Here is a 19,766-nt window from a genome sequence, read left to right as displayed (position 1 = left end):
GGCTATCAATGATGGAAAGGTAAAAGTGCGTATAATCCATGGACTCAACATTAGTCAAAAGAACTCATATACTTATTGCAAAAATTTATAAGTCATCAAAACCAAGCACTACACGCATGCTCCTAGGGGGGTAGATTGATAGGAAAAGATCATCGCTCGTCCCCGACCGCCACTCATAAGGATGCATAATCCAAGGACACTTCATGTTTCAAATTTGTTTCACAACTTTAACCATACGTGCATGCTACGGGACTTGCTAACTTCAACACAAGCATTTTTTAAATTCATAATCACCCAACTAGCATGACTTTAATATCACTACCTCCATATCTCAAAACAATTTTCAAGTATCAAATTGATCATAGCATCCAATTCACTTCCTATGATAGTTTTTATTATACCCAACTTGGATGTCTACCATTCTAGGACCAATTATATAACCATATCAAATACCATGCTGTTCTAAGAGACTCTCAAAATAATATAAGTGAAGCATGAGAGACTAGCAATTTCTACAAAATTAAGCCACCGCCGTGCTCTAAAAGATATAAGTGAAGCACTAGAGCAAAAACTATCTAGCTCAAAAGATATAAATGAAGCACATAGATTATTCTAATAAATTCCTATCAAGTGGGCTTCTCCCAAAAGGTGTGTACAACAAGGATGATTGTGATAAACTAAAAAGCAAATACTAATATCATACAAGGCGCTCCAAGCAAAACACATATCATGTGGCGAATAAAAATATAGCTCCAAATAAAGTTATCAATGAACGAAGACGAAAGAGGGGATGCCTTCCAGGGGCATCCCCAAGCTTAGGCTTTTGGCTATGCCTGAATATCTTGGGGTGCCATGGGCATCCCCAAGCTTAGGCTTTTGTCACTCCTTATTCCATAGTCCATCAAATCTTTACCCAAAACTTGAAAACTTCAAAACACAAAACTCAACAGGAAATCTCATAAGCTCCGTTAGTGAAAGAAAGCAAAACCACCACATAAAGTACTGTAATGAACTCATTATTTATTTATATAGGTGTTAAACCTACTATATTTCAAGTTTTCTATGGTTCATACCACTTAATACTAGCCATATAGATGCATTAAAATAAGCAAACAACACATGAAAAGTAGAATCTGTCAAAAACAGAACAGTCTGTAGCAAACAGAACAGTCTAGCCATAGATGCATTATACAAGCTGAGCTTGTTGAGGCATGGAAAATTCAGAGACTGCCCGGGCAGGTCCGGGAAATGGCAGTGGCGGAATGTGGCGACGTGGAGTGCGGGCGCGAAGCGGAGCGCGGGCGGCGGCAGCAGACCGTGTTTGTCATCATCGGCATTGTACCCTAAGTAGAGGATCTGGAGACCGGTGAGGGCCTGGGAACGAAGCCAGTCGTCGAGCTTGTGGTGATCGCGTTGGCAGATGTCGGGGAGCTCAAAGAGGAGGGCTGGGCCAGGGTGCTCGGCGAGGATCTTCTCCTTCCAGGAGAGGGAGAAGTCGGCGACGAGGTTGAGGGGCGCGCAGCGCCAGAGGGGTCGCCACCGGCGGGCGACAGCCTGCGTGCGGGCTCCTTCCTTGGTGGGGAGGAGAGAGATGATGGTGTAGAGGACGGCGTTGGGAAGGGCGTTGATGAGATCGAGGCCGCCCCCCGGTGGTGATTCTTGGTCGTGCACTCGCTCGGACTTGCGCTTCTTCCTGTAGCGCCACGGCGGCGGCGCATCCATGGATGCAGGATGGTGATGGTGGTGGAGAATGGGAAACGACGATTTCGGCGGATTGGAATGATACTGAAATTTTTTCTCTTTCCCATTTTCTTTTACCACTCCCGATCGAAGGGGCAATGGACCGGCGGTGAAAACGTGTGACGTCTGCAATCTAGCTGCGACGCCGTTGGATAAGTCAAAGAGCGACCCAACGGGCCGTAATTTGCGCGAGGAACTATTTCAACGTGATCCAACGTGATGCCCGCACATGCGCTGTGTGGCCGCCAATTAAGCTGGCGCACACCTAGCCATGCTGCTCATCCGCCGTCTGCATCCAGACTTCCGTGCCATGTTCATGCTGCATGCACATGTGGCTAAATGCTCATATGGAACGTCCTGGACGTGTGATGGATTCGCTCTGCATCAACATCGCATCCGGTATGGCTTGTCCGTGTCTTCTCGGTCCTGCCCGTCATGTGCTCGGTATGATCAACCATACACGCACGTCTTTCTAGGATTCCATGAACAGTGTCATGAAGTGACGGGCTGCAGCTGCGTCGTCTCTTTGGACCACAGCATCGCCGCCCCATTGTTCTTCCCGCGGCATGCACCGACTCGCGTGTTGTCGCTGCGTTGCCCTTCAGGTCATAGTGCCGCGGCTCGCAGTCTACCGCCGCCATGAGGCGTCCGCTCCAGGGCATCCCCGTGGCTGCACCGACCCTCGCACGGCCGCTGCGTCGTCCCATCGGGTCGTAGCGAGCGTGGCATGCGGTCCCTTCCGCCGCCCCGTGGTTCTTCCCACGGCTACGGCTGCACTGACCCGCGCGCTGCCGCTGCGTCGCCCCTTCGACCCGTAGTGCCGCGACCCGTGGTCCACCACCGCCCCGAGGCCGTCCGCTCTAGGCCGCCCCGCGGCTGCACTGACCCTCGCGCTACCGCTGCATCATCCTATCGGGCCGTAGTGAGCGTGGCACGCTGCCCTGCCGCCTCCCTAAGGTCTTCCCCGTCATCGCCCCGACCTGCGCGCTGCTGCGCATCGTCCCTTCGGGTCGTAGTGCCACGACACGGGGTCCACTTCGTCGACTTTTGTGTGGTATGCGCCGCGCCGCCCTCCTAGGCGCGGGAACACCATCGTCTGCGCTGAACCTCTTCATGCTATCGGGTTCTTCCTCGCCTACTTCGAGCACCGCCGCCACGCTCCTTACCTAGCCGCCGCCGCCTCCTCCACAGGCCGCTGCCGCCGCTCTTCTTCCTGGTCCATGGCAACTACCTCGACACCGGCCAACCCGACCCGACATCGACCACGGCGTCTCTCACACGGCTACCTCGACATCGGCACAAAGGGCTACCGCCTTGCTTGAGCAACCTTGTCGGTTTTCACTCTGACCACGACTTCCGCGATGCATCGACCGTTTGACTATCGGGGGATGTCCATCAGCTTACCTTCGGATTTTTCTTCGGACTCACCGTTTACGTCGCTACCGTTGTGACCGTGGGGGGATGTTGAGTATCATGATTTGTTTAGGAAAGATATGATAGACTAGGATGTGTTCTAGCTTGTCTTGTCACTACTAGGAAAAGGGCTATAGATGGAATTGACACTAATGGCGCACCAGACATGTGGTGTGCCATTACTATATACTAATGGCGCACCATGTGTTGGTACGCCATTAGTGTCCAAATACTAATGGCGCACCACATCGCGGGTGCGCCATTAGTAAATTTTTTTTAAAATTTTTTTGTCAAAACTACTAATGGCGCACCGTGGGAGTGGTGCGCCATTACTAGTTGAACTAGTAATGGCGCACGATGCCACGGTGCGCCATTAGTAACTTGGCCACCAGTTCCACCGAATGCACCCCCCCACGGTGGATCGCCTTTTCAGTTTTTTAAAAAATAAAAGAAAATGATGAAAATGTCAAAAAAAATAAAAGAAAATAAGTTTCCCATGTGATATGTGGTCTAGTTGTTGGGAAAATTTGCAAATATGAATTTCGACTTCATTTGCAAAATCTCTCGAGAATTTGTAAAAATGGGCATAACTTTTGCATACTAACTCGGATGAAAAAGTTTTTTATATGAAAAATCATCTACTCGAAAAGTTACATCCAAATTTAACTTGGGGAACCCCGTTAAACATTTTCAAAATCCTCAAAAACCTAACAGAAAAAAAGATACGGGGCTTTTAATATCTGGAGAGGCAAAAAATTCAAACTCACTAATGGCGCACCTGCCCATGGTACGCCATTAGTATCTTCTCGCCTTCAAAATTTAAAATAAGTCAAAAAAAAAAGTTACTAATGGCGCACCTGCCCATGGTGCGGCATTAGTATCTTCCCGCCTTCAAAATTCAAAATAAGTAAAAATAAATAAATAAAAGTTACTAATGGCGCACCGGCCCATGGTGCGCCATTAGTATATTCCCCGCCTTCAAAATTCAAAATAAGTCAAAAAAATAAAAAAAAAGTTAGTAATGGCGCACCTGCCCACGGTGCGCCATTACTATGTCGTATATATGGCTGGGCGCACCTCCTCCACTCCACCTCTCCTCCACTCCATCTCCTCTCCTCTCCTCCACTCCATCTCCTCCTCTCCTCTCCTCCACTCCATCTCCTCCTCTCCTCTCCTCCACTCCTTCTCCTCCTCTCCGGCGACCTCCTTCTCCTCTCCGGCGACCTCCTCCTCCTCTCCGGTGACCTACTCCTCCTCTCCGGCGACCTCCTCCTCCTCTCCGGCGACCTCCTCCTCTTCAGGAACCTCCTCCTCCCTCCTCTCCTCCCCTCCCCTTCCCTCACGGTTTCTCCTCCCTCCTCTCCGGTGAGCTCCTCCTCCCTCCTCTCCTCCCATTCCCTCATGGTTTCTCCTTCCTCCTCTCCGATGCTTCGGTGAACTCCTCTCCGGCGACCTCCTCCTCCTCTCCGGCGATGTAGGCGAGCGCCTCTCCGGTGACCTCCTCCTCCTCCTCTCCGGTGAACTCCTCTCCGGCAAAAGAACACGGCAAAAGAACGTACAAGATCCAAAAAACAGGAACAAAATTTGAAATAATATCGTGCCAAAAACTGAGCAAAAAAACTAGCAAAAAATGGGCAAAAAAATCACGATCCAGATCCAAATTCAAAATTCAAAAATAGCAATGGCGCACGGTGGGGGTTAGACGGTGCGCCACTACTATTTTCCCGCCTTCAAAATTCAAAAATACTAATGGCGCACCGTGGCCTATACTAATGGCGCACCAGTGGCCTATACTAATGGCGCACTGTGGCCTATACTAATGGCGCACCAGTGGTGCGCCATTAGTATACCAGATACTAATGCGCATCAGTGGTGCGCCATTAGTAAAAATTACTAATGGCGTGCTAGTAATGGCGCACCAGTGATGCGCCATTAGTAGGCAAAACTGGTGCGCCATTAGTAGGCCTTTTCCTAGTAGTGTGTACTTCAAGATGGTCATGTACTCCTATATATACACCTACAAAGCTCAAGCAACATACAATCGATTGCACCATTCCCTCTCTATCCCTTCTAACACCACCTAACCATCACCGCCCCATGAGCTCGCGCAGCCGCGGCTCTCACCCCTGCCCTTGACCAGCCGCCTCTCCCCTGCGCCGTAGACCAACACCAACTGCTATTTTTTTGGGCTCTTCACATGGCCCGTGTAAGGACGCCACGGCCGTGCATGACGAGGGACGAGCACCGGCTACTATGACCAGCAAACAAGGCGGCGTGCCGAGCGATATCCAGTGATGCGACCTAGTAGCCCGAGGTTGGAGACGCGCACTAGTAGAAAAAGGGCCTATTGTCCCGGTTCGTGAGGGCCTTCTATCCCAGTTTTTGAACCGGGACTAAAAGGTTGTTACTAATGCCCTTGGCCTTTAGTTCCGGTTCTTACATGAACCGGGACAGATGGTCCTCCAAGTGGCCGCTGTGGCCAGCCCAGGCAGAGGGGCCTTTGGTCCAGGTTGGTGACACCAACCGGGACCAATAGGCATCCACACGTCAGCATCTGGCTGGAGCTGAGGTTTTTGTTTTTTAAGGGGCTGATTTAGGGGTTTGGGGGGTTAATTTAGGTTGTTATTAGGTAGCTATTAGCTAGAGATAAGTGTCCTCTCCTATATCTCCGTGCTTGGTTTACCAACGCTACGTACTGCTATGCCTAAACATGGCTTAGATTGAAGTGAAGGCAACATGTGGTGCATGTCAAAAGTAATACTAATCCTAACTTGATCAAGTTTGGATTGTACTACTTTTGACATGCACCACATGCATGTTGCCTTTACTTCAATCCAATCCATGTTCATTTTACCCGCTGATATATAATAACTCTTCATGCTCGATCACATCATGCATCATCATATGTAATAACAAGTTCTACTAATCATCATCATACAACTTCTACTCGTTATTTATAACAAGTCATACGATCATCATCCTCCTAGTCATTGAACCAACCCTACTTAATTGTTCTTACACCATGATCATCAGTATTAGGTATGACCGAAATACCCTCTTTAAGGTAAAATAGCATAAAACAATATAGACCCCGACTCTCCATTATGGAGAATGGAGATCATCCTGTCTCCAATTCTTGCACTTTGCTTCCTTTTGCTTCCAAGAACCTCCTTACGATTGTACATACATTTTTTTCATTCCTTGATTTGCATGTCTCCACTTCTTTTAGAAATCCGATATGGACAGTTGAGATTCGTAGGATGACCTGGACGTATGTTCAAAACATTAAGGCGACCACTCTGATACATCAAATGAGGCACACAATCCTCTGGGATTATCTGTTGAAAAACATAGTAATAACTTCATAGTTAGAAATGATTTACTAGTTTTAGAAAAGTATGCAAAATATGTACGGATGTCATAATAGTAAAATATCTTACCATAGTATCTCCATAGTAGTTACCGTAGTTCAACATGTGCACTAGTGGCACGTATTGACCATAATGTTGAGGAGTTCGATTGTAGATATTGTAATTCTCAAGATCAGTACAAAATCCGACCAGATGATTTTTCTCCTTATAAGTTAACTTAGAGCCATTGGTGTAGTAGGTTCGGTCTACCATGTTCCGCACATTGTTTGAACAATCAAAATAAGCTGTCAATGGAAATAAGCTGTCAACTATTTTGAAATGAACAATATAAATTAGTTAATAACTATGTTTGAGAAACTCACATAGCGGTAGAATTGGAGGCGTATCAACACGGACCCAAATGTCCATATTGTCTTGCTCGATGTCAGGATCACCAAGATCCATGGTGACAAGCATACCCTCATCAAAACCATACATCTTGCAAAGTGCTTCTTATTTTTTGCAACCAAAATGGGTTACGCTCTCAGAATTATACAGCTTTACTTCAAAATCCACATCATGATGGCTCCTTAGGTGAATTTTCTTTGTTACGAAACTTTCATGGTCTTCAAAACCCATCCTCTCCAAGACATTGCATGGCATGGATAAGCTAGTCGAATTGTAAAAGATGAAAAGTACACGTTGAAATATTTGAAGTCGTGCTTAATTACGAAAAAATAACACTTGTCGTCGTTGCATACCGTTTCAACATCGAAGGTCTCCTCCAGCTTAATGCTGAAGCGCCGATCTTCGTCAAGGTGAGGCATGTCGCACATACCTCGGTCGTCGTGGCACCAGTCGCACTCCCCCAGGCGATTTTTGTCGTCCGAGTACGACATTTCCTATGTTCATAATTCAAATATTAAACTTTTACAATTAAATATATGGTGGAGAAGCTACCCCCATGGGAATGTGTAAGTGCATCTAGTGCCACCCCTAGTTTGGTTTTGGTGTATTGACGACAAACCTGGTTGAGGGACTGATGTGTTTGTGAGAATTGCAGGATAACACAGGTAATGGTCCCTCAAGATTCGGTTTACCTACCGGAGATGACCCCTAAAAATGTATGAAGACAGTGAAGACAATGGTGGTATGTGAAGATTTTCACACTGAAGACTATGACATGAGAAGACGTTGAGTGAAGACTGTGGAGCGCGAAGACTTAGTTGTTTCGATGTTTCCCTTTTCTTCTTTGTTGAGTCATAGGAACCACCGCACTGTTAAGTGGGGTCCAAGTGAAAAAAGTCAGAGTGACTGAAGTGATGCTCAACCAAATCCTATGTCTTCGAGTGAAGACAATGAGAACAAATCTTATCCAGAGTCGGATGAGTCAGCTTTACTTATAGCCCAAGTCAAGCAGCCACATGTGTTTGAAATCTGACCGTTGTGACACGTGTCAGTTCCTTAGTGACCCAGGGTCATTTCGAACAAATTAGGCCGGGTTGCCTTGTGGCTATAAATAGCCCACCCCCTACACCATAAATTGGTGGCTGCTTAGAGTTAGTGCACGGCTTTTGTCATTTGAGATCAACCCACCTCCGAAGCCTTTTTGAGAGAAATCCTTGCGAGGACAAAGCCCAAAACACCTAAAGCCCAAAGAGTGTTTGGCATCACTGAAGTCTTTCTGTCCGCATGATCTGAAGACTTGTTACACTTGAGGACTGTGAATCCTCCAGTCGGTTAGGCGTCGCGTTCTGAGCATCCAAGAGTCATTGTGGATTGCCGGTGAACAAAGTATGTGAAGGTTTGGAAGTCTACCTTGAAGACTTACCAGAGTGATTGGGCGGGGACTAGGTGTCCTTAGCTCAAGGGGAATAAAGTGAAGACGCGGTCTTCTGAGTTGAATCTCAGCCTCCCTAACCAGACGTACAGTTGTCACAGCAACTGGAACTGGTCGAACAAATTCTTGTCTTCACAACACACCGGTTCTATCTCTTGCACTCCTTTACTTACTGTTTGTCTTTGTGAAGTCATTGCCTGATTGCTCTACTTGTTTGACTTCACTGAATGACCACTTGTTCTGATTGGCTTCATACTATCTTCCATCCTGATCCATACTATCTGACTGCTATTAGTCTTGATGCTTTAACTTCATGCTTGCTTGACTATGGCTTGTCTAGTGTAGTCTACCTTCTGCTTCATGTTTATAGGTTCGTTTCTATTGTTTGTCTTCGAAACTCCCATGTTTTGAAGACTTTGATAAAAATTGCCTATTCAACCCCCCCCTCTAGTCGATAACTAGCACTTTCAATTGGTATCAGAGCAAGGTACTCCCTTGTTCCGTGTGATTCGGTTTAACCACCTGGAGTTTTAGCTATGTCGACTGCAGGGATAATCAAGGTCTCCGCTGCGTGCCCTGTCTTCGATGGCACTGAATATCCCTACTGGAAGAATAAGATGCGCATGCATCTTGAAGCCATTGATGTCGATCTGTGGTACATTGTCAAGAATGGCGTTCCCAAGACTGGTGAAGGTGTCACCCCTGCTGATGTCAAGAAGTTCATTCAACTCGATTCTAATGAAAAGAACATCATCTGTGGTCATCTGACCAAAGGGCAGTATGGCCGTGTGAGTGCAGTGGAAACATCAAAGCTAGTCTAGGACTGACTCTCCAAGGTCAATGAAGGCGTCTCAAGAAAACGAGATCAAAGGATCAGTGTTCTCCGCAACCTGTTCAATCACTTCAAGAGAAATGACAATGAGAATGTTCATCTCACGTTTGATCGCCTCAGTGACATCACGAATGAGCTTTGTGCTCTCGGTGCCACTGAGATTACCAAGCATGAAATCGTCAAGACGCTACTGAGATCTCTTGACAGCTCATTTGACACCCTTGCCCTGATGATTCAAGAATGCCCTGACTTCAAGACACTCGATCCGTCTGACATACTTGAGAGGCTCAACATACATGAGTTCCAGCTATCTGAGAAAAGAGATATCTATGGTCCCAACTATGGCCGGACTCGCGCTTTGAAGGCAAAGGTTGTTTCCTCATCTGAAGATGAATCTGACTGCAGTTCTGGTGATGCTGAAGACATTGGAAAGGAGCTCGCTATGCTTGTGAAGAAGTTTCAGAAGTTCACTAAGAAGAAGGGCTTCAGAAAGTCTTCACGATCCAGCTCAAGATTGCTATTAGTGAATGGAAATCAGAAAATGATGTCAAGCCTGCATATAATCCGCTGAAGACAGTTTGGGTACATGTCACTAGAGTTCCACCGCCACTTCGCCACTTTCTTGGTTTGTGGGCAGTGGGATCCGTCATCGGTGCAACACAAGATGTTGACTTGATTTGCTTACGACGTCGTGGCATTGTGTGTATTCAGGTGGTTGTCCTGAATCTAAATATATTCAAGAAAGAGGATAATGCAGGGAGTGCCTCAGTGTCGGCTGGGGTGTATATCAAATTAAATGGTTATGACTTCTAGTTTGTTCTCAAGGACGATGATTTCAAGCCCGATGATGATTTTATCCCTCGTATTTGGGAACACCATGATGATGGTCCCGACCATAGGGCTAACCGCGAGGATGACTTGCCTGATCGTGATGCGAATTAAAAGGCAAAAAATTCTGGAGTCTCCGATGCAGCTTCGTCTGAATCTTAGTCTGATCGGAGTGGGACCGTCCCAATGAACACAGATGTTCATTTTTCGGATGCACAGAGAGTTTGCTCGCACACACCCATGAGCACCATTGAAGTGTCACGTACAAGTACCATTCCATCCATTGATGCGATGCATGCAGATAAATTGGACGCAAGCATTGCTGACCATGGCAATGCACACGAGGCCTGGACCTTCCCAGCCGAGTCGCTGCCATGCATCAGATTAATGGGGAGTTTGGTCCACCAGCTGCTGGCCTAGCGGAGACCGTCGACTCATCTACATGTCCAGCTGATATGCATGAGGCTACAGATCTCCGCCAGTGAATGGACGTGCCGGTTCAGCAGTCGGCTGTTGCTCTGCTCAGCCCACCCACGCAGGCTGGTCTGCAGTCTTCCAAGCCGTCTCACGATGCTACACAGATGGTGCCATGTGTTCATCTCTCTGCACCGACTTCGTCTTCAACACCTACCATGTTCGCTACTGCTTCATCATTGTCGACGGATCGCCCGATGACACCAGTGGCTCTTATGTTTGAGGGAAGCTCTCCCCTTCGGCGTAGTAACCGTCACCCCGTCTCCGTTGACGGTTCTTCTCCGACCGACGAACATGCTATGGATAAGGCAATGCGACGTCAGGCTGCACGTAATTTGGACACCGTTCCAGGTAACTTATCCGTAAAATCTTTTCTTTCCTTTTCAGATTCACGTATTTCTTCTAGCTTAAAGAATGTTGGATGCTCTATTGGAAAGAATGATAATGAAATTAATTTATCGGTTGGGGTGCTGAAACATATGGAGATTGACCGATTAAAGGTTTCTCCGAAGTGTAATGCCTCCATACCTAACCGCGAAACCGAGGAGGAGGATGAAGCAGATGTCAAATATGATGGTCCGCTTATATCCCACTTGGTTGGTGAGGTTATCGAGGTTGGATTGGATGACACAAGACCTGGGTCCATGTTTTGTGACTTCACAGCGTCCTCGTGGAAATCTAAATCACACTCCTCTAAAAAGAAACAAAAACCGCCCAAGAAGGCGAAGAGTTCCACACCAATCCGAGTTTCCCCATGAAAGGCATGTTTTGGAATAGCAGAGGTCTCTCGGACTTGGCTAAACATAAACACGTCGGTGATTGTGTAAGGGAACATGGATTGGATTTTGTGGCAATTTCCGAGGCTGGTAAGTGTGATTTTCGCCCACATGTCCTCGATCACCTATCAGGTGGTTTCGACTATGCATGGCATAGTCAACCAGCTCGTGGAAGTTCTGGAGGAATTCTTCTTGATATTCTGACAACAGTAATGGACTTGTTGGCCTTTTCAATCGGTGAATTTCATGTAAAATATCACCTAAGAAACAGAGCTGAGAATTCGTAGTCTATGGGGCTGCCCAAGATGAGCATAAACCGGCTTTCCTTTGGGAATTGGTAAACCTGGCGAAGGATAACCCGTACCCAATGCTTATTGGAGGGGACTTCAATATCCTTAGATACCAGGAAGAGAAAAATAATGACCGTTTCGACACTCATTGGCCCTTCCTATTCAACGATGTGATAGACAGTCTGGATCTTCGGGAGGCGAGTATGTCGGGGCATCAGTTCACATGGGCTAATAACCGATCTGTGCCGACATATGACAAGCTTGATAGGGTACTCACGGATACCGAATGGGAACTAAAATTTCCTCTGATAAATGTACGAGCCCTAGAGCGTATCGAGGCGTTACCGGATCATGCACCCATCATTCTAGATTCTAAATCTACGAACCTAGCTGCACTTCGTCCTTTCAAATTTGAATTGGGATGGATGCATCGGGAAGGATTTGTAGACATAATCAAGAATGTTTGGGAGAGGCCTGTTGTTGGTCGTACACCTATTCACAGATGGAACTTTAAAATGAGGGCCATGAGGCAACATCTCACTGGATGGGCAAAACATACCAACGGGATATATAAAAATGAAAAACAACGACTCTGTACCATCATTGATGACCTCGACAAAATTGCTGAGGCGCGTACCTTATCTCAACAAGAGATTGAATTGAAAAATCAATCTAATGAGAATGTTGCACGTTTTTTGCAAGAAGAAGAGATCAAATACTACCAAAGATCCAAAGCTGATTTCATTCTGATGGGTGATAGTAATACAAGATACTTCCAATTGGTAGCCAATGGGCAGCATAGGAAGAAATGTATTTACAGTCTCCAACAAGATGAGGGGCGGATCGAAGGTCAGGAGGAGCTCAAAAGGTATATCACCAACTACTACAAATCTCTATTCGAGGCGACCGCAGAAGGGAACTTCACCCTTGATGAGACCCGTACAGATGATATCCCACAAGTCACGGCTGAAGAAAACGATATCCTTACATCACCATTCTCTGAAGAGGAGGTGAGAGATGCGGTGTTCCAAATGGAACATAACAAAGCTCCAGGTCCAGATGGTTTTCCCACAGAATTCTATAATTTCTGCGATATAATCAAGTCTGACCTAATGGAGTTGTTTAATTGCCTTCACGCCGACAAACTTGACCTATTCAGACTTAATTTTGGTGAGATTGTCTTGTTGCCGAAGATTAAGGAGGCTGAACGGATCCAACAGTTCAGACCCATATGCCTCCTTAATGTCAACTTCAAAATTTTCACCAAAGTGGCTACGAATAGGTTAAACTCGGTAGCTAACCATGTTGTCCGGCCATCTCAAATGGCTTTCATGCAAGGAAGAAATATACTTGATGGCGTAGTAATCCTTCATGAGACCGTCCATGAGATGCACCGAAAAAACATGAGTGGAGTAGTATTCAAGATCGACTTTGAAAAAACCTATGACAAGGTCAAATGGTCTTTCCTCCAACAGGCCCTAAGGATGAAAGGTTTCTCCGATAAATGGCGCGAGTGGATCCATAATTTTGTAACTGGAGGTAGTGTGGCCACAAAGTCAATGATGATGTAGGCCATTACTTTCAAACAAAAAAAGGATTACGACAGGGTGACTCCATGTCTCCAATGTTATTTAACATTGTCGCTGACATGTTGGCTATTCTGATTGAGCGCGCCAAGCAGGACGGCAGATTGAAGGAGTAGTGCCACACCTTGTGGATGGTGGTCTCTCTATTCTGCAATATGCCGATGACACGATTCTCTTTATGGAACATGACCTGTACAAGGCTTGAAATCTTAAACTCTTGTTGTCAGTGTTTGAGCAAATGTCGTGTCTTAAAATAAACTTCCATAAAAGTGAACTTTTCTGCTTTGGAGAAGCCACTCAGGCGGCGGCCGAATATGCTGACATGTTAGGTTGCGCACATGGCCAATTCCCTATTGAATATTTGGGAATATCGATTCATTATCGGCATCTCACCATTGCGGAGTGGAAGCATGCAGAGGAGCGGTTAGAGAAATGATTGAGCAGTTGGAAAGGCAAATTGCTCTCAGTTGGAGGACCGCTGGTTTTGATTAACTCTGTCCTCACAAATATGGTTCTCTATATGCTTTCTTTCTTCCAACTCCCAAAAGGGGTCCTGCAAAGACTGGACTATTTTAGATCTAGATTCTTTTGGCAAGGAGATGGTGAAAAGAAAAAATATAGACTGGCCAAATGGAGTGTGGTTTGTAGGCCGAAAGACCAAGGTGGCCTTGGAATTCATGACTTGCAAATCAAGAATGAGGCCCTACTTAGTAAATGGTTGTTCAAACTTCTTACCGAGGATGGTGTTTGGCAAACCATGCTGCACAACAAGTATCTAGGCCAAAAGGCAGTGTCTCAGGCATATTGGACACCTGGCGACTCGCACTTTTGGGCTGGCCTAATGGCGGCAAAGAAACATCTCTTTCGCTTTGGGTCTTTCACTATAAGGGACGGGTCGGAGGTTCGTTTCTGGGAAGACATCTGGCTAGGCAATGCCAGTCTTCGAGAACAATATCCAGCCCTGTACAACATTTCTCGCGAAAAGAATAATACTATTGCGCAAGTGCTCAGTTCATCCCCACCCAATATTTCGTTTAGGCGGGATTTGATTGGCCCCCGACTTATGTCATGGCACAATCTTTTATCCCGTCTGGATTCGATTAATATTAGACAAGGCCGGGATGTGTTTCGCTGGAACCTTACTACATCAGGGTCATTCACAGTAGACTCTATGTACCGTGCACTCATGCATTCTGAGGTACCGGTGAGTAACAACAAGAAAATCTGGAAGTCGAAGATTCCACTAAAAGTTAAAATCTTCATGTGGTATCTTCGTAGGGGAGTTCTTCTAACCAAAGACAACCTCGCACGACGCAACTGGCCAGGGAGTAAGAAGTGTTGTTTTTGTACTCATGAAGAGAAAATCAAACACCTCTTTTTCCAACGCAAGTTTGCACGCACTACGTGATCAATCATCCAAATAGCATCAAATTTGTATCCGCCCACAAGGGTCGCCAATATTTTTGGTCATTGGTTGGACAGTATTCCAAATAAATTCAAAACGCTAATACGGGTGGGAGCATACGCCTTACTATGGTCGCTTTGGCTATGTAGAAATGATTTGGTTTTCAATGATAAAAATGCTTCTCCTTTGCAGGTTATTTTCTGTTGTACACACTCGCTTCGTACGTGGTCTACGCTACAACGAGTGGAGTACCAAACGCTATTCAAGACGGTGTTTATGCAGTTGGAGCAGCTGGCTACGGTGGTTTTTACCCAACATGGGTGGCAGCATAATCTCCAGATCGGTCCACCATCCCTTGCGACATAGGCATAGTGTAGGTCTATAGGACTCTACTGTCGCCGATTTATTGTTTTTTCATTCATTTTGTCAGATGTTACAACCAGGGTGACAAATGCTACAACCATGGACGATGAAGGATCACTAGAGAATTTGCTCTAACACTGCTGGGTCAATGGTCCCGTCGTATGGTTACGTTCGATATTGATGAATTTAAATCCATCTGGGAGTGGATATTGCATCACCTTGTTAGTAAAACTAGAACACTTGGGGTGTGCTGCTCCTTGGACCCGAGCTACCGCGTGTCGGACGTCTAATGCCATCTCTGCTTTTTTTTGATTTAAAAGGAAACTTTATTCATTTGAAATAACTAGTACATCGTTTGTGAGGATCATTACAATTTTATTTGGAGGTTCCTCAAACCAGTCGAAAGTCGAAGAAAATCTAGCTAATCTAGAAAGTTCATGAGCTACTTTATTTGCCTCTCTATTACAATGTTCGAATCTACTCGTGACAAAATCACAGGCATAGTGGTAACAATCCTCGAAAACTGCTGCCGCCGCCCCCGTTGATTGTCCTCCTTCCTGCATGGTCTCAACCACCTCCATGTTGTCTGAGTTGATGATTAGGCGGTTACACCCCGCCCTTTGCGCCATTGTTAGGCCAAACTTGAGAGCTAAAGCTTCAGCCATCAAAACATCCGCACAATTGTCAATCTTTCCATTTCCTCCTGCAATGAACCTACCTTTGTGGTCTCTTAAAACTGCCCCCATCGTACCCTTCAACATATCATGATCAAAAGAGACGTCAACATTAAGTTTCACAAAACCCCTAGGAGGGCAGTACCAACCCCCCTTTTTCATCGTGGCCTTTGGAGATGATGCATTTACAAAGTTGGATGTGAGAGCTATGATCCCCATTGCTATCTGATTTGCATTCTGAGTTAATTTCTTATGCACTAACTTTCGTCTTTCCCACCATAGGTACCAAGCTGAAATAGCTATCATTTCACGTACATTTTGGTACCCCATAATACTCAAGTCTTGGTCTGGAAGAAGTTGAAGGTATTCCAATATTGCCTCCCCGGCAAGATCAACCTCACAAGCTTTATCAATAATCACATCCATCCCTAGTCTCTTCCAAACCTCCTTTGCTTTACTACAGAGGAAAAGCATGTGTTTCGTATCTTCTAAACCCCGAGAGCAAGTCGGGCAAGAGGGCGAGACCTTCATGTGTCTATTAGCGAGTGTTACCCGGCATGGGAGAGTGCCATGTATGTACGCCATATAAAATTTTTAACTTTTGCTGAGCAGGATAACTTCCATATCTGACACCAAATAGGATTTGGTATGCTCCGCCTCATCCCATTAGAATATTTGAGTCTACCCCCGTGCTGATAATTCCATTCCATCGAGTAAGCAGACCTTACCGAGAACATACCTTTTTTGTGTAACTCCAGGCAATGAAATCTGTCATATCATATTGCAAAAGTGGGGTTGAAAGAATTCGTTGTGCGTCAATGGGCCACATAGTTTGTCTAATCAGTTCCTCGTCCCAATTGTTGGAAGCAGGGTCAATCAGGTCACTCACTTTTGATAGCAAATGGCTCCCCCTAGGGGTCACAATCTTCCTAGTGACACAGTTTGGGATCCAGGCATCTTTCCAGATATTGATGTTATGTCCATTACCCACTCGCCAAATATAGCCACGTTTCAGAGTAGTTATACCTGCCATAATGCTCTGCCAGGTGAAAGAAGCACCACGCTTTGGCTTAGACTTCAGCAAATCGCTATCAGGGTAGTACTTGGCCCTCAGAAAAGTGGCACACAAGGAATCAGGATTATCAATAAGACACCATGCTTGTTTGGCGAGCAAAGCCAGGTTGAAACAGTGGATATCACGGAATCCCATTCCACCTTGGTTTTTTGGTACACACATTTTCCACCAGGCCATCTAGTGCATCCTCCTCTGGTTCTCCTCGTCACCCCACCAGAAATGCGCTCTCGCGTCAATGATTCCTTTACAAAATTTTTTAGGAATTTTAAAGAGCGACATTGCATAGGTACGTATGGCTTGGATCACAGCCTTGAGTAGGATCTCCTTCCCCCCGGCGGACAGTAGTTTTTCCTTCCAACCACTAATTTTCTTAACAATTCGTTCAATCGGAAATTTAAAGCAGTCTGATTTGTCAGCACCCATGTTGGCTGGTAAACCCAGGTGTTTATCATTCATTGCCTCCATCATTATATTCAGCGTTGTACACATTTCTTCTCTGATCTCAACCGTTGTATTAGGACTAAAGAAGATGCTAGACTTTTCCACACTTACCAGTTGTCCCGACACCGCACAATATAAATCTAATGCTGATTTCAGGGCCGCCGCACTATGTTGATTGGCTTTCATCAAGATCAATGAATCATCCTCAAAGAGAAGATTTGTGACTGGCGGGGCGTCCCTACATACTTTAACTCCTGATATGTTTTCGTTTTCCTCGACATGTGTCAGCAATGCATTCAACCCCTCTGTGCATAGCAAGAAGAGGTATGGTGATAGCGGATCACCCTGCCTCAATCCTCTAGTAGGCTTGAAGTTCTCACTTTCCTCTGCATTGATCCTTACTCTGTATTCGATAGTTGAAACACATTGCATAATCAAATTCACCCATTCAGGCCATCTCTGCTTTATCGCAAGTGTGGTCTGCTCTTGGCCGTATTTGGCCATCCAGGCCAGGCATCCCGCCTGTCTAGACGGCGGGTGTTCCTGGGACCCGTGAGTAGGGCCTACAGGGACCCGTGAGTAGGGCCTACAGGAACTCCTTCTATCACATCCGACATGTCTCGCTGGATCGTAAATATTACGAGGTGGATTGGTTCCTTGCTGTGACGGCGTCCTTCCCCAGGAGGGTTATAGCATTGATCGGTTTGCCTTATTTGGTTTTGAGGAGGGCCATCCAGATCTATAACCCAGCCTAACATTGACCGCTGGGGCCTGGGAGCCTGTGACCTCCTCGCTTTTCTCTGTGAGAAGGAGCTTCTCCAGGGGTGTCGATGTTGGATGTCGGTGGTCCGCCGTTCGAACTCTTGCTCGGCGATGAGGACCTAGGCCCACTTTTTTTTGAATTTTCACCCGGGGGAGATTTCCCCATCTGAATTGTATTCATATTGCCTATAAGGCTTTGCAGCCTATTACAAGATAGGTTCAAGTGAACCAGAAATACAAGGGGGCACGTAAGAAGAGATAAAAAAAGACACACACAATACAGGAGAGAAACAAACAGGGAAAGAACAGACTACACAATAAGAGCACCGCCAAAGTAGTCGAACGCCATTGGCCAGCCGAGACCAACCATCAATGCAATCAAAAGGCGCCTCACATCCAAGAGTACACAACGCCGCGACACCACCTATGTCGTGGGGTGCAATCGAAAGGACACACGAGCCGAGACGACACCACGGCACCTGTGTGCCACCGACAAGGCCAAAGAGCATCACCTAGTAGACCAAACCAAGACACTGCACCGTCGACGTAATCGAAAGGCGCCGCGCATCCGAGACTGCCCAACGCCGCGACACCACCTGTGTCGTGGGGCGCAATCGAAAGGTTACATGAGCCGAGACGACGCCACAACACCTGTGTGCCACCAGTGTAGTCGCATAGGCATCGCCACAACAGAGACACATGAGGGGGTACCTGAGCACGAAAAATAAGAACACTGATGAAGAAAAGGGAAGATGGCCAACCCCCAAGCCACGGCCCTCCCGGGTGAGAGGAACCACATCCATGGCCGCCACAGCAAAGCCATGGAGCTCGCCAACTCGACAGACAGCACCCATCAATGCTGACAGCGGAACAAGGGGGCCCTTACAACCCGCCCACGGCTGCCCCCCGTGTGGAGAGCAAGCCGCATCCATGGATACCATCTGCAGGCCAAGGATTTGCTGACCTGTGCAACCACATTAGGCCGATAGGTGGAGGAAGATGCAGTCAACGATGTAGCACGGCACAACGCCGGCCAGCACCACACCGGGGAGCTCCAGGCACAACCAGGCGCAATACAGAGCAGAGCACCACCACGCCGAGAGAACGCGAACGCCAAGTTGGGGAAAATCCGATCTGCCGCCGAGGGAGCAAGGGAACTGGCGCCACCCAACAGATCCGGGCAGGGGCCTGCCGGATTCGGCCCCGCATGCCGCAGCCTCGCACGACACATACCAGGGAGCGCAACCGCCCAGATCCACCACCCGCGCCGCGCAGGGGCGCCCGACGCCGGCCCACCCAGCAACCAGGGGGGCACAGGGCCACGCGACGACCAACCGCCGAGCACAGGACGCCTTGGAGGCCAGAGCAACGCCGCTGCGCACGCACCACCGAGGTCGCACACAAGACCAACCACCGCACGCAGGAGAGAGGGCCCACCACTGCCCACTTGTTGTTTAGTATGTCCTGTTTAGCTCGAAACTATTCGGACTTTTGCTTTTGATTCACTCTTCTAGCGGTGTTAATTAACCGCCTGCAGCCATGGGTCTTTGAGTGCTTCCTAGGCTTGAGTCCTCCTCGGTCTCTTGATAATACTCTCTCATTTTCGGTTTATAGGGTTCAACTTAAAAGTTTCACCAACCAAGATAGATGGTGAGTGGTGGTACTTTTTGTAGTTTGCAAAAACATTCAATTAATGCTCTTGTTTTACTCAAAAATTTATGTTTACCAATGCATTAACTGCAATGCATGCATGCATAAAGTACATACACTGGTCAATTTTTTCTTAATACTTGCATCCAATGATTAAATGCACCTTGGAATATGAACATGTGATGGAGAACAACCAAATTGAGCCTTATAAAATGAAAAAACTTAAATTTTGAGATAAGCCCTATAAACCGGAAAGGAATCGTCGGG

General features: G+C 46.8%; 1 long non-coding RNA gene across 1 annotated transcript; it reads right to left on the bottom strand.

The window, feature by feature from the left end:
• Positions 1-18,006: 18,006 nt before the first annotated feature.
• Positions 18,007-19,394, bottom strand: LOC123101858 (uncharacterized). The gene is made up of 2 exons (XR_006448609.1): positions 18,814-19,394; positions 18,007-18,560 (listed from the first exon to the last, which is right to left on the bottom strand). It is a non-coding gene; the product is annotated as an uncharacterized lncRNA (long non-coding RNA).
• Positions 19,395-19,766: the final 372 nt, after the last annotated feature.

Source organism: Triticum aestivum, chromosome 1B (genome assembly GCF_018294505.1).
Source record: "Triticum aestivum cultivar Chinese Spring chromosome 1B, IWGSC CS RefSeq v2.1, whole genome shotgun sequence".
Lineage (NCBI taxonomy): Eukaryota > Viridiplantae > Streptophyta > Magnoliopsida > Poales > Poaceae > Triticum > Triticum aestivum.
This window is presented reverse-complemented; position numbering and strand designations above follow the sequence as displayed.